General features: G+C 39.1%; 1 protein-coding gene across 1 annotated transcript in view; it reads right to left on the bottom strand.

The window, feature by feature from the left end:
- Window positions 1-12,063, bottom strand: part of KCNN2 (potassium calcium-activated channel subfamily N member 2) — a 386,949-nt gene that overhangs the window by 174,010 nt on the left and 200,876 nt on the right. The window lies entirely within an intron of this gene.

A 12,063-nucleotide genomic window follows, 5' to 3' on the forward strand; every position in this document is an offset into this window, starting at 1 on the left:
TTATGTCTCCAGAATTACTAATCAAAGTAAATCGAAGAAAATATAATACATCTGTAAAATGGAAGTGTTTAGAAAGTAGCCAAAAATCACACCATGTTTTCCTTTACGAAAACATCACAGCCATAATAATAAATGTCATCTACAGAAATATAGAACTACATCAGTTGGTGACTCTGTTTATAAAGTCACCTGCATGGAAAATATTGAAAGTCAGTATGTATGACACCCAACCATTATGACATCCAGTCCAATTCAAAGAGACTTTGCTCGTAGAGAATAGACTGTCCTAAAGGGCAAAGGATGTCTGTACTGTAAACTTTTACAAGAAACGTTATTGTGAAAAGGAAGTTTTGATAACCATTAAATATAAATAATAAGTGAGAACATGTAGCAATAAAATTCAGAACATAATTAAGGTGTAAACAAGCTAAAGGGTAAAGAAACCTCATTTGTGCTCAACATGTCTATCTTTATTTTTCTTATAGCTTTTTCACTTATTCTACCCTTATTCCAATTTTCATGTGGTGCCTGATTTGCCACCTGTCTCTTCCAGGCTTTATACTCACATTCTATTCCCCCTTTTTTCTTCTCCTTACTTTATTTAAAATAAGCAACTGTTCTACTTCTTTCTTACATTTCTCTCTTTATTCTCATGAATATCAGCATTTCTTCTTTCAGACTGTAAACTAAAGGGCACAAATCACCACAAGTTGCCAAATCAATGTGACATTTATGAAAAGCAAGTCCCACTAAGGTTAGCAAGGCCTGCATGATTGTGGGGTGAGGCCAGGTGCTGTATAAATGTAGGCAGGGAGAAATGTATTACCCCAAAGACAGATTAAGTGACTCGGACATTGAGAGTTCTTCTTTCCAATCCACATTTGGGGTTACACACCAGTGAAAGTAGGTAAAAAGGAATAACGACTGAAACAGTCAAGAGAAATGTAGGAAAAAATGGGTCCTTGGATTCTGTGAACGTTTCGTTCAATCTACCATAGCAGTTAAAACGACTAAGAGGTGCCACTTCCACAGTTTTCAGCTAATGTCCTTACCCTCAAAGCCAACAGCAGGTTGTATGAGTGGCGACTTTAGCAAGCGTGGGGATAATGACCTGTGCTCATGATTCGCTGGCTACAAATAGTTCTGTCACTGTGGAGTAGCTGGGCCGGAGCCCAGGACCACCTCAGATCTCATTCTCCTCAGATCTGGTTGTATAGTAACCCAAACTATATACTCCTTATCATGACAATTAAATCATTTAATAATCTCCTTCTAGCTTTGATTGTCAAATCATCATTCTGCTCATTTCCCTATCATTTAAACTTACCAACTAATTTTTTCTAGTATCATCTACGTTACTTCCTTTCACTTGGTTCTTGTTCTTGCAGGGGTTGGGGATAGTGGATGAGAATTTTTCTCCATCGTCTTATAAACTATCTCTCCATCAAGACACACCTTGTTGCTGCTGAGGAGACACACAGCTTATACAGTAGGTCATTCACTTCTTGCACTAATGATCCATCTGTCTCTGTCACATGCTCTCAGTCTCTTCTACTCAACCCTGCTCCAGACTGTAAAATCTCTGAGGGTAGACAATATCTTATACTTTTAATCGGCATGGCCCCTGATATTCAAAATCCTAGAATTAAAATAAATGAAATGAAATATTAATACAATCTTTGCCTCTTCTGAACACTCAAAGAAATCAAGTATACCTCTCCTTTGTAGAACTTTTAGGTTTTCAGTTTATGTATTGGAGATAGAGATATTTTTGCATACATTAAAACCCCCAACTAAACTCTTAGCAACTTGTGAATATATTTGAGCCCTAGTGGGTAAACACAAGACCTGGAATTGAGCAGGTGTTCAGTATATATTAAAACACAAAGATGCTAAACCTACCAGTAGGTGTTATCTGAGCAGATCATTCTGCATTGGGGAAAAAAATGAATACCTTTCAAGAAAGCAGTCCTATTACTGACAGATGTTTATAATTTAACATACTCGTATGTTAACCAACTCTAGTCTGATAGATGATTTATAAAGAACATACTCGGTCACTTGTTGAAGAAGAAAATTAATCATTGTTTTTATGTAATCAGTGCTTCTGAAGTACTTGAGGGTACTTGAAAGCAGTTGATTTTCTTAAGTAGATTAATTATTTATACTACAAATTTGCACAGTAAATTCTGCAGAGCATAAAGCTACACTTTATCACATGCCCTTAAAAATATCACAAATTTTATATTAGAATGCAAATTAACGAGGGTTGTTTTCTCATGTTTTGTTAATATTAATAAAACACGGACGCACCTTCTTGGCCTCATATGGCTGCTTCATTGCTGAAGGAGCTTTATTCCATGGCTCAGTGCCTTCTCCAGACTGCGAGGGGACCACAGACCTTTCACACAGCAGCTCCACTTCCATCCCTCAGCAGCCCCTTTCCTGTCGTCCCCAGGGCTTCCACTTGCAGTTCACCCACTATTCTTTCTTCCTGTAACCCCAACCTCTGAATTATTCTAGCTCTTTCTTCCCCTTAAACTCTCCTTCACTCGCTTTTCACTTCTATTTTCTTTAGCTCTTTCTCCATGTGTCAGGATTCTGTCATGTTTATTATCTGCTTACACTCAGAAAGAGACTGCCCCTTCAATTGTAGCAGAGCCATCAAGATACTTCTTGGCTCTGTAACACTTTAGCCATTGATGGAAGGAGGGCAAGAAGTTCACTAGAGAAGCAGAAAATATGGTGGGGAGTTAATACATGATGATAGGTAGTTTTTGTTTTGTAAATAAAGGTGTATATAATCACAGTGTTGTTCTTTTCACTTTTCCATCGTGTAACAAACATTGAGCACCTGTTCATTTTCTCTTCACGCAAATGACATACAAAATTGAGTAAGTCAAGGTCATCCTGTCTGGTAAGGAAGTATGGTTTAAAATGAGAGAAAGATCCTACTGAGGGGTAATTATCCTCAGTAGGACCATTATAAGTAGCAATTCCTCTTGTATGGACAAGTGTCCACAGGAATCAGAGGATGAAACAACAATAGCCATCAAAGAACACTTCACAAAGAGGTGACTTTAAAGGGCACCTCAATGGTTGACTGGGCATTTGCTAAATAGACAGATTGAGGGCAGTTTGCTCCAAGAAAGGGGACAGCGCTTATAGAGGCTTGGGGGTGTGAGAATTATATATATTGAGAAAGACCCACAGTAGTCTGTTATCTAGAGGATGAGGTACTTGAGGGGAGCAAGAAATGAGGCAAAAAAGAAAATTGCGTATAAAATCATAAGGGCCATTCTAAGAGCTCTGTCATGTTGTCTATAATGGAAAATCTTTGAAATATGAGGATTATACAATCAGACATTTCAAAATGTAATGAATACCTAACTTAAGCCTGGGAATTTCTGGGAGTTCAAAAGTAGTCTGGGGGCATATATGGAAAATGTGTAGAGTACTCCATTGAGAGAGAGAGAGAGAGAGAGAGAGAGAGAGAGAGAGAGAGAGAGAGAGAGAGAATGTGGGGGAGAATGTTGCTAAGGACTATTTGGGGACAGAGCTTACCCCATGAAGTACCTGAACTGGCAAATTAAGCCTGACGTGATAGCCACTCTTTAGTTGAGAGGATGGAGGAAGCTGAGTACAACATCAGCTTCCCAGGTCATACTAGAATTCATCTATTGCAGACAACTAGATACAGGTCAAGTTCCTAATAGAAGACTGAGCTGCACATAGTAACTCTCTAACACACTGAGTGCTTGGGATCCAGCTAAGAGAACAGTGCCCATAGGGGACAGAGTTGGTTTTCCCTTCCCTGTTGCAAACCACTGCAGAGGGTGGTGTTTACAAGGGGATTCAGGGTTGCTGCCTGTAGAGAAAGAGTATGTGGAGCAGAGCAGCAGGAGAAACAATGGTACCCTGGTGAGAAGGACAGAGCAGCATCATGGCCTCACCACCCCCAGCAAAAAAGTGGCAGTGGCAGTAGCAGGGGACTGAGCAAGTAGAAGATACCAGATAGACCTTCTAGGGATTCCAGATTTTTGAGGGAGCTAGACTCAGTAGGGGGCTGGGCATTCTGCATCAGAGGATGAGTGCAATGTGCTAAGGGCATTCGGGGAGACGTGGATATAATTAGTATCCATGGAGAAGAAAGTCATAAGGGATATTTAGTCTACAGAAAAACATTTAGCTGATAAAACAGGAAAGGAATTATAGACACACTAATTGGTTGTGAGTCTCTTGGAACACTCTAAGTAAGGAATGATGAGGGCAGGTATGAGTTGATGATATAGCTGTGGGAATATAATTAAGGACAGTATGAGGCAGAAATACAATTTTTCAGTCAGTTGAAGGGACTGTTGATGACTGTCTTATAGCATTTTTTATCCTAGGGCTAGCAGTGTGAGGTGCAATGATCAGAAGATCTGAAAGTGACTCCTGGTGCCCATTCAATGCTGCTTACAATGAGCTAACTAGGACAGGGTGGGGGAAGCAGGGAGCAAGTTTCTCCCTATAGAAAAGGCTTCTCCGAAGCTCAGTATCCCACAGGAACAGTAGCGTCTTCCCTGAAGAAGGGGACTGCAGTTTCCCATGGGCCCAAAGGTGACCAAGCACTGGGTAGTTGGTTCCCCAGACCACACCTGTAAACATCTGTCATTCCAACAGACTGGCACCAAGATCTCAGTTTATCCACCAATGATAACGCTGTACTCATACTTGCACCATAACAAAGGAGAATGAGAATGAGGAAAAACAGAAACATAACCTGTGCCAGCAAAGCATTCTGGGATAGTAGGAAGATGGTGGGGAGCTGGGGTACTGGGGTGTATCTTCTCTTATCTTGCTACTTCATGGCTTAATTAGTTTCTCCCATCCACAAAATCTATCCTTAACCCATTGCTGTTGAATTTGTCTCAGACCCTAGACTATGACAGCTGATGACGGGTCCATTAAGGGAAGCGATCCACCAAGCATGACCCAGGGTAGATTTTATGCATACTTCAACCTTATGGACACCCAATTTGGAGTTACAAATTGTAATAAGTGCATACAACATGATTATGACTGCGTTTAGACCAGAGACTCACCAAACAAAGAAACAAACAAACAAAAATCCACCCACAAATTACTTGATTAATACATTGATGGTGATATAGAATAAAAGGTTCTTAGAGCTCCCACAGCAATCAGGATGATGAAGTACCCAATATTCATTAATGTGCCCAAAGTCTTCACTACCTATGTCTACACACAAGGCCATTTGCCTCTTCAATTAGTAATGTCCATATGTTTTATGGGTCATGTACAATCAGATGTCAAGCAAATAGATTGGCTGCTTCAGGTAGTGGTATTTCTACAAAGGAATTAAAATTAGAAGAGTACTAAATGCTTCCTATGTCCTTATATTTTCATATGTATCTTTGATTTATAAAATTAAACCAGCTGAACTTTCCTTCTGGAAGTGAGTAAACAGATATATTTGCCCAAGTTCTGCCTCATCTTGGCCCAAAAGAAGTCATAGCACAGAAGGAGGGAGCATATATTGAGCCACTTCAAATATCAATGATAACCAACTCACTGCCAATATCAGAACACTGCCCCTGTGATTCTACAAATTTAGTTGATCTGGATCTTAACAGTTTATCTAACACCAAGCTTGTGTGTCCTACACAATTTTGTTTGTTTGTTTTTGGCTATATACATAGTGGAAAGCAAGTCAGAGAGAATTTTTTTTTTTCAGGATAAACTTGTGACTTTAGTCACAAGTTTGAAGCACTATATCTATGGCAGCCATGTTAATAAATCAAACAGCACTGAACCAAACATGTTTACTCAAATCTCATTGTGTAGTGAAGGACATTCAAGACAGCTCAGTTCTGGGATCTGTGGGGCTCTGCTTCTACATACACCAATCTGAAATAAGACCAACTCTCAAACATCTATCTCAAGTGAGGCAGATGAAAACAGGAAAACCAATGATGTTTTAATACCAACCAAGACTGTTTGAATTGACTGTGCACCGTTTGTCTTGCAGGGTAAATGCTGGGATTTTCTGTCTACTTACAGTATCCAAACCAAGAATTGTTTTCATTTGGACTCAGGGAAAATGTGAGTTTTTATTGACAACAAACATACTGTTTTCATTTCTTTCCTGCTTTCATTCCACCTCATCTCTCATGTTTGAGAGAGTGAGAGAGTGAGAAAGATTTGTTCTTGGCCCCTTTAATCTGTCTGCTTTTTTGAACAACATTTGATGGAAGGAGCTGGGTGGAGGAGAGAGAACACCTCCCTTCTGCAGTATTTTCCTTTAGTTTGTAAACAGCGTCTTGTCTCTGTTCCAAGTCTGAGCCCACTGTTGCTAATAGAACAGAATTTGGTATGTCCTAGCAAGAAATGGCTGCTATAGCCATGAGGAAACTTGCCAAAAGGAATGGCAAGGACAGGGCCATGGACTTGGAATATACAATAGATTGAAAAAAAATGTAACTTATTTAAAAATAAAACCTCCTTTATAAAAATCCTTTATTGGATGCCTAGTGTGGACAGACGCTATGAAGGTAACTAGATGTAGGGAGAGAGCTGAATTTGGAACTAAAGGCAAGAAGGGAATTCTAACCATGGTGTGGCAAGGTTTGGTCACTCGTGGGCTTTCAGAGAAATTGTTGGGAAGGACAATTTTCCAGATGCACTCACTCTTTAACACATGTCCATAGGCAGATATCGCCATGCTACTCCCTGTCTGAAAGCCTCTGATGGTGCATGTTGTAAAGAATAAAGCCCACATTTTTTTTGCCTTCTCAGTTTGGCAGATGATTCATCTCTTACCGATCTCCCCCGCACACCCATAGCCCAGCCACATCCTCCTTCTCATTGCCCTCAGATTGTACCTCTCATTTTCAGTCTTTAGGCACTTTGTCCATGCCACTTCTTTTACCTGAAATGTTCCCTTCTCCTATGGCCTTTCTGTAAATCTCTACTCCAGTTCAGACTCTCCTAGGCATAATTAATGTTTCCCTCCAAAATATTCCCTTTGTCTCCTCAGTCTTGATCTTTCTTCGTTTCCTTTCCTTCTTTCCTTCTTTCCTTCTTTCCTTCCTTCCTTCCTTCCTTCCTTCCTTCCTTCCTTCCTTCCTTCCTTCCTTCCTTCCTTTTCTTCCTTCCTTCCTTTTCTTTCTTCTCTCTCTCTCTCTCCAGCCCCACTCTCTAATTCCAAAATCTTCCCAATTCTGAAAGCTGAGAGTTTTTTTTCATGGCAAAATCAGAATTGAAGTTACTTATGAGCTTGTTCCATCCCGCTGTTATGAGAATTCATGCTTTTTCTAGAAGAAAAAAAAAGCATGTGTTTGACCTGTCCCAGACCACATTGAAAGTGTTAGATAATTTTGGTATATGCATTACTGCCCTAAACTCTTCTGGACTAAAGAAACCAGAAATGCTCCTGGAAATTTTCCACGCACACTCTCCCCTTGGATGCATAGGACCATTTGGGGTGGCAATTCTAGTAAGAAAAAGTCTGCTCAGGTCCTGGCCTGGACCCAGACCCATACGGGTTCTGCTTCTCATTTCTCTTCTTTGGGGCACTGTGGAGTCTACCAGGTGACCCAACAATGGCCATGTATGTTACAGTGATTTACTCCATTAGACAAGAGGCTTGTCTGCTGGTCTTTCCTAGATAATCCATCTTCGTTCCTTCATTGCTGAGTTGATTTATGGTCAAATTACCTTAAGCTTGTTCCTGGTTTGATTCAGGGCATCTCCTAATCTGAGTATTTTGTGAGGCATTAGCAAACAGTATTTTCTTCTAAACATCCTCTTTTTCTTTAGAGCATGCTTTCCTGACAGTGAATCTCTTAACTTTAACACCTTTTGAAAACTCCATTATAAACTGAGAATTTCCCAAATCATGACATCTTACTTCTTTTTATCTCCTCAATTAATCTCTCTTCTTGTATTTTACTATAAACAGTAAGGAAAAAAGCAGGCTATATCTTTAACATTTTATTTGGAAATCTCCTTGGTGAATGAGCCAATTTTATTATTCACAAAATCTGCTTTCCACATAACTGTAGGGCAGTTCTGCTAAGGTTTCTGCCACCATCTATCAAGAATCCCTTATTCGTTAGTTTCTAATTAAAGTTCCTCATTTCCTTTGGAGCTTTTTACTAATACTGCCTTTCACTTCCATATTTCTGCAGTAGTGATGTTCCCAATTATTTCAGTATTCTTTAAGGCCATTTATGTTTTCTCTAGCATGTTTCTCACTTCTGAGTCCTCACTGGCTTAATCGTCAACATCTATATTCCTACTAATAGCCTGTTCAAGACAATCTAGGCTTTTTCTAACATGCGTCTCAAAAATCTTCCAGCCTCTGTCCGCTGCCCAATTCCAAAGCTACTGTCACATTTCGGGTGTTTGCCACAGCAGTATCCCATTTCGAGGTACCCAAATCTGTATTTGTTTCTATTGCTGCTATAGTAAATTATCACAAACTTAGTGGCTTAAAACATATCTATTATCTTATAGTACAGTTCTGTAGGTGAGAAGTCTGACATGGGTTTCTCTGGGCTAAAACCAAGGAAGGCTATGTTCCTTTCTGGAAGCTTTAGGGGACAATCTATTTCTTCCCCTTTTTCAGCTCCTAGAGGCCATGCATATTCCTTGGCTCTGGCCCTCTTCCACTACATCGTAAAGCAAGCAACATTGCATCTTTCTGACCCTTCTTCCGTAGACAAATCTGCATCTGACTCTGACCACAGATAATAGAGTCTTACAAGGACTCGAGTCATTAGGAAGGACTACCTGGATAATGCAGGACAACCTCTATATTGCAAGATGCTTAACCTCGATTACATCTGCAAAGACACATTTTTCCATATAAAGTCACATATTCCCATGTTTCAAAGATTAGGACGTGAACATCTTTGGGGGGATATCATGCTGCCTACTACAATATTACTTACTTTGGATTGCACAGGACTTGGTGTAGCATGTGAAAAATACATCCTAACAAAAGCCATTATATAATGAAGTTAACAAAAAGATTGTCAAATTAATCATTTTCATGCATTGCCTTTTACCTCATACTCAGCGAACACCTATTAATTAACCTAACTGGATTCTAGCCAGGCTGGGTTTATAATAATTATTATTATATTATGTTATATATAATAATAATAATTTATATATTATAGGGCTTTATAGAACACAATGTGCTTTCAGAGCTCATTGATAAACTGATTAAATCTTTTGTTATGTTTAGAGCATGTTACTTATTCTCTATGTTTAATGTATTTTATGTCATGTTATCCAAATAGGAAAAGCTAATCACAAAATATTGTACAGTGAATGTGAAATGAATGTTTATTAAATTAATGCAATTATTTTTTTATGATTTTACTTACTGTAAATGACAAAGTATTTGCTTACCAAGTTAACTTTCAGTTTTCTTGTCTTTAACCATTTAAATTTAAGTGGTTAAACTTTAAATATCACCTCAAGGCAGAAGCAGTATTTATGTTTATGATGGTATCAAAATGAGTTAAGTACTCCTATTTCTAATTGATAGGTAAGGAACTATAGACTTTCAAGCAAGTCTGCTAAAGTTTTCTAGCTGGTGAGTGCGTGCGCGCACACACACACACACACACACATACACACACACATACACACACACACACATATTACACCCCTAACTTCAATGCAAAGAGCACTGGGGATCAACATATCTGATTTATAAACTGTAACTAATTAGTATTTTTACTTGTAAAAAACAAATGGATATGACTATATGGAATTTAAGTTTCTATTAAGTGGTGAAAATTGAGTCTCCAACAAGATAAAAATCCTGTTTTATAGTTGAAAGATCATTAACAACAATTCCGAGACTTAAAATTTTTTAACCTAATAACATATTATGTGTCCTCAGTTAAGCTCCTTAGCATCTCTGTATTTCAATTATGTCAACTGCTAAGTAGGTGATTGGACTAAGACAATTTTAAAGTCCCTTCAAGCACTAACATTCTGTCATTTTCTGCTTAAGTAATTTACTATAGTGTGTTCTCCAAATAAACTAATTTTGATATGTAGCCAAGAAATGGGAAATTCAAACTTTTAAGTTTTCATGTTATTTGCAGCTTAATTGTGGGTTTTGTTGTAGCAGGATTTGGAATCGGACTTCCGGTTCTCTCAGAATTTCATTTAAAGCTTCCAAACCAAGAAAACTGGATAATAAATTCTACCGTATTCTGAAGAGAGAAGCTAGATGTACCTCTACAAACCTCTGTAATATGTCCAGTGACAATCACACATAAAAGCTGATGTAAGTGAAGACCAGAGATCTGTTAGAGAAGAAACTTCATGAAGGATCTTTCCTAATTGAGAACATTATAGCATTTATCCTTCCTTCCCTGTGCTTTCAATTCTCTGCTACTAAATCAAGTGAGGGGAGGCCAAGAGAGCTATTCTTGAAGAGCACTTGTTTTCCAGAAGAGACTTTTTATCTCATTCATTCCCCACCCTACACCATAGTTCCTGAGCTGGAGAAAGAGGTGTGCCTGCCCATGCTGCAACTGGAGAAGAGGAACATAACAGAGTTCTTGGCAGAGCTCAGGGATCTTGCAGTTAGGGAGCACTTACGAGGTCAGACAATTAATTTCATGAACTTGTTGCAATGGTGTTGCTAACCTTTTTTTGATATTAGAGGGATTATTCATTATGAATTTATACCAGCTGGACAAAAAGTTTACCAAGTTTACTATTTGGAAGTGCTGACAAGGCTGCTTGAAAAAGTTAGATGACCGGAACTTTTTGCCAACAATTTATGGCTCTTGCATCACGACAATGTACCAGCTCACACGGCACTGTCTGTGAGGGAGTTTTTAGCCAGTAAACAAATAACTGTATTGGAACACCCTCCCTACTCACCTGATCTGGCCCCCAGTGACTTCTTTCTTTACCTGAAGATAAAGGAAATATTGAAAGGAAGACATTTTCATGACATTCAGGACATCAAGGCTAATACGATGATAGCTCTGATGGCCTTTCCAGGAAAAGAGTTCCAAAATTGCATCACGACAATTTGAAGGGTGGACTAGGTGCTGGCGTCAGTGCATAGCTTCCCAAGAGGAGTACTTCATAGTGATATTCAGCAATGAGTTATGTAGCACTTTTTCTGGGATGAGTTCGCACACTTAACTGTCCGACTTTATGAACACAAGACTCCTCATTTGGAGAAGATGAAAGTGGGAAAATGTTTGGAACAACCCTCAATATAAAGCAAGGAGAGAGAACAACAATGGGGGCTAACAGCACTTCCATGGTTTGGAAAAGGAAGTTTTCAAGAGATCAGCTCAATGTTAAAGAAGGTAACTAGGCTCAAGGTATATTGAAAGAACTGTTCCACGTAAAGATGTGAGGAACATAGATATGTACTGACTGGGACAGGAGCTGGGGGAGCATCTTGAAGGGGTCAGCTGGACACTGTCACACTCCATGAGTGACTTGTGCGTGTGAGGGACCACATAGAGGGGGTGTCCTCTCTAGTAAACCGCATGAAAAAGTTAGCATTTCGGTGCTTGCCATGAAGAGGATATTTGACAGCTAAGAGAACTGAAAGAGGGATGCTGTCTCTCCGAGAGAACTGAGAGAGACAGCATTCCTCTTTAATGATTACTTACGTAAAAAACAAAAATCCTCGCTCCTTTCCCTGTTACTATCTCCACCTTCTCCCTTCTCTTGCATAAGTAGGAAAGGAAATGCATCAACCACAGAAACAAACAGACCCTGTGTCTCACTCCCAACTCTGGCTGTGGAGTCACTGGCTGGGCCAAATCTGATGGGGGGGGGGGGGGAGAGAAGCTTCAAATACGAAGGCTTTATAACTTTCTATTTAAATTTGACTGAGATTTTTTGTTTGTTTTATTTTGTTTTAATTCTCACTGATCCAACACTTTATATTACTCAGACAAATTCTGGGCGCTGTCTGAAATATCATTGAGATTCAAAGAAGGACAGAGGTTGTATAAAAGAAGTGGTTGAAAAATCAAGTTCTTATCTGATTTCACC

This window comes from Rhinolophus hipposideros (assembly GCF_964194185.1).
Source record: "Rhinolophus hipposideros genome assembly, chromosome: 7".
Classification (NCBI taxonomy): Eukaryota; Metazoa; Chordata; class Mammalia; order Chiroptera; family Rhinolophidae; genus Rhinolophus; species Rhinolophus hipposideros.